This window comes from Oryctolagus cuniculus, chromosome 7, assembly GCF_051225735.1.
Source record: "Oryctolagus cuniculus isolate XC-2025 breed Fujian yellow rabbit chromosome 7, ASM5122573v1, whole genome shotgun sequence".
NCBI lineage: Eukaryota > Metazoa > Chordata > Mammalia > Lagomorpha > Leporidae > Oryctolagus > Oryctolagus cuniculus.
Window position 1 is genome coordinate 97,819,876 of NC_142873.1, and position 4,611 is coordinate 97,824,486.

Sequence of the window (4,611 nt, forward strand, 5' to 3'; positions counted from 1 at the left end):
AAAGCAAAAATACCACTCTGAAGTTTATGCAGTCCAACAGAAGTATCCCTAAATATCTGGGGCAATCGCAAGTGCTTTTGAGTTATTAATGTCTAAATTAATAATGGCACAAAGGTGAGAAAAAAGTGAGAGTGGTCGAGGACAATCTAACTGCATTATGGGCATATCTTGTTTGTGATGTACTACAAATGAGAGCTGAAAATCTGAACTCGCTTAAGTAAACCCATTAAGAGTTGATAATTTAATTTTCAAAAGGATTCGCTGCTGGGCATTTGTGAATTGTAGGTTCTAAAGTATTGACATGCTTGCCACTTTTATTAATAAAAGCAAAGTACATGTGTCTGCTGTATTAAAGCTGAGCCATTAGTATTACAAACAAGTTATGGGTCTCCCTTAGAGGAAACCCTCTCCCAATCCATGGAACTTCTAAACAAATGCATTTATTACCAACAGTTTTGTGCACATTTCCACAAAATTTGCCTGATAAGCTTGGCATTCCGCAGGGGCTCTTAAATTGCTATTGCTAATCACCTTTGTGTGTGCCCTCAAGAGAAAGACATATCATGAATAATGTACTGCAGCTTACCTTGGAAGGCAAAGCTCAGGAGCTTCTGCCTGAGAATAAGCTTCTTTGTTTGCTGAACTTTCTTCAACCGTTATCCTGTAGAGCTAGAGGTAGAGCACAAACAGTAGAGATCTGTGGCTTGAGGTTCTTTAGAGATGTGATGTTCTAAACCATTTGTGACCTGGACAAGGCTAAATTTTAATAAAGCTTCTGCTGCCCTAGCTAAGAAAAAAATTCAAATGAACATGAAGCTAGAAATAAAAAGTTAGGAAACAAAACAACAAAACTAGTTCCCCTAGTGAAAACTTTCAGGTTATTTGGAAGAAAATTGAATAGCAAAATCATCTCTTCCTTTACTGACATTGATCCAGGTATAACTGTTGATTTTTTTAACCTTTTATTCTTTCTCTCCCTCTGTCTCTTACCTTAAATAGCTATATTCAGAACTGATGGAATATTGTACTCCATTAAGAGTCCAAAATAGATTGCTCAGAATTAAAAACTTGCACTTCAGAGACACCATAAGACAGAGAAATGTCAGTGTACAAATGGGAAGCAAATATTTTGACATCATATATTCGACAAGAAATCTGTATCCAAAATATGTAAAGAAACTTTAAAACTAGTAAGAAAAAAAACTGAAAATATTAAAAGATTTTAATAAATATTTCTCCAAATAAATATATAAATGGCCAATAAGCACAGGACAAGATTGTCATCCTCATTAGTCATTACAGAAATACAAATCAAAATAAGATCAATTTTTCACTCACTAAAATGGCTATATTTTTTAAAAGATGGACAATCATAAGTTGCTGGCAATAGTTCAATGAAATTGAAATTCTTATAAATTGTTGGTGGGAATTAACGTGACACAGCCACTTTACAAAAATAGTTCAGCAGTTTCTTAAAAAGTTAAACATAGATTCATCACATGAATCAGCAATTCCAACCTAACCTAGCCCCCAAAATAAATGAAAACATATGCCACACATAGGCTTGTACAGAAATGTTTGTAATAGCATCAATGACAATATTCAAAAAGTAGAAATCATGACACATCCAAATGTCTGTCTTCAGATGAATGGATACAATACATGGGATGCATCCATATGATGGAATCCAATTTTGCAATAAAAAAGAACAAAGAGCTGTATATTCTATGACCCTGTATATGAGATGATTCAAAAGCATCTCAATGAGGTGTCAGCATTGTGTCCTAGAGGGTTAAGCTGCCATCTGTTATGCCAGCATTCCTGTGGGCTCCAGTTCAAAGTCCTGGCTGCTCCACTTCCTATCTAGCTCCCTGCTATTTTCCTGGGAAAGCAGCAGAGGATGACCAAAGATCTGGGGCCCCTGCACCCACATGAGAGAACTGGAAGAAGCTTCTGGCTCCTGGTTTTGGTATGGCCCAGCTCTGGCCATTGCAACCATTTGGGAAGCAAACTAGTAGACGAAAGACTTTTCTCTCTCTCCCCCTTCCCCTCCCTTCTCCCTCCCCCTTCCCCTCTCCCTCCGCCTTCCCCTCTCCCTCCCCTTTTCCCTCTCCCTCCCCCTCTCCCCCTATCTAACTCTGCCTTTCAAATAAATTAATAAATTAAAAACAAATCTGAGTGGAAGAACTTGACATGAAAGTGTATTCTTTCATTTACATGAAATGTCTAAAAACAGCAAATGAAAGAGACAAATGAGTGGTTTCATTGAGTTGGGGATGGAAATGGAGAGTGACTGTAAATTGTCTCAAGATTTCTTTTTAGGACAATGAGAATATTCTAAAATTAGACTGTGATAATACTTATACAAGTCTTTAAGTATTCTAAAGTTCATTGAGCCATAAATAGGTGAATTTTATGGTTGGTAAATTGTATCTCAATAAAACTGGCAGAACAAAGGAGAGATTTACAATGAATTTTAAGTTGGCTCTTGAGGAACTACAGCCTACCAGATGGGATTATTGATTTTGATGAGCCTCACTTTCCCAGTACAGGTTAATTTGTGATCTGTAATTGGACAGGGTATTTAGAAAGTTTGCTTCAGGAAAGTTATTTGGGTATTTCAGTCCCAAGGAGCAAGATGTACTAAATTTAACTCCTAATAAAGATATTCCCCACTGTTTACAACAAGAATAGGTCTTGTTAATTTCAAGGCTATATTAAGTAATGTCTCAACCTGACAAAATGACTCTAATCTTGAGAGCTTCTAACACCTTCTTCCTGTAGAGTTTAAATTCCATGAAGAACTTGGGAAATGCCCTCCAAACGAAGTAACAGTATAGCCCTTGTTTCTGTATTACTGCTCGGAGAACAAAGACCATGCTAGTGTTAAAACTACATGTGTTCCCTGATGCCTCAGTTCCAGCTTCATATCCCAACACCTGCTTTTTTCCTAAAGGAACAAAAAAAATGGAAAATACGTTCTAACAAGCATCAAGTCTCTTTCCAAACTTCCTTATTGACTGTAGAAATCCAAGTTCCAACATGATTGTTATTTTGAGTGAAAAACTTCCCTCTGAAAATATAAAATAGGCACGTTAAGAAGCCAAATGTACATTACCTGCTTCCATCCCCCACCCTTTTTTTAAGATATATTCCACGTGATAGAGGCTAAAAGGTGGCAGCTGTGCCAAAGTAGTGGACCCTAAATCGCTGAGCAAAAATGAGAGGGGGAGGCTCTGATTGCTCACAGCACAGGAGTGAATATGCGCTCTCAACCACAAATCAAGCAAGCTGAAAAAAAAAAAAAAAAAAGGCCCAATCAAGGCAGTAATGGCCTCCACTTCACAATCAGACAAGTGCTTCTTACTTGAAAAATCCTACCATTTATAGCTGATTGCTAACCCTGGCCTCATTTCTAATCTAAAGGGCGAGTAATAATTTGGAAAAGGAATTATAACAACTTCCCAACAATTTAGCAAATTGTTATTATTTCAGGGGGAGGGTAGGATGGAAAGGAGTTGCTTTTGTAACATGTTTCTCTTGTGGGCTACCATTTTCATGACACCAAATCTCATTGCTGCCATGCCAGAATAGCAATAATATATATTGGAAATATGTTTTTAAAATACTAAAAGAAGGAGAGAGAGAGAGATGATATTGTGTGTCATTTCACATATTTCAATATGGTCAAAGTTACAGTTCTCCAAAGAGTAAGGGAGGAAGAGGAGTTGTGAATTCTTTCATATACACTTACCTAAAATATACCCAAATAAGTTTGGGTCATTTTCCTTAAGTATTGCTGTTTTGGAAATGATTTTGACTTTTTGGAAAATTTGATCTCATGAAAAATATGTTTCACTACTCCACTTGGGTTTTTGTTTTTTTGTTTGTTTGTTTAGGTGTTGATCTATTTAGCTCAGCTAAGGTTTCTATAACTAGAAATATGACAATATATAGTATCTTCTTTAATATGTCGTCACCTTATACACTCTTATTTTTCAACTTATACACAGGATCTTCACAAAGTTCATGGAAATATATATTATGAAAAAATGCATGGATTTCAAAACTTTATTGCAGCAAAATGAATTCTTTTAATTATTTTCCACAAACTTTTTGAAGTCCACTCATATATAGGGAATTATTTTATTAACATGTTAATCCATCAAAATTAGTTACCTTTTACATAGGTATTGTTTTGGAGTAACTGTTTTCCACTGAGCAGGCTATTCACAGAGCAGTTAGGCATGCATATCAAATTCAATATTGCAGGAAGGAGGTTAGGACCATGCTGTTTTCTGAAAAAAGAAACTGACTGAGAAAAGTAGAGGACAGAGAGATATATTGAATCACAGGCCAGGAAAAAATAACAGAAGCCACCTAATTTCAGCTCTGAATTATTATACAAATGAGGAAATGATTTCCTGAAGGTCACAAAGGTAGCAAATGACAGAGATTAAGTGAAAACTTGGATGACCTTACTCCCACTAACACACCTTTTGCATTATATCCTACTCTTTCAACATCATTCTTCCAAATGCCTTTAAATTATGAATTTCTTAGGAATGTGGCACCTTGCCCTCACAGAGTAAAAACATCAATGATTTTGGG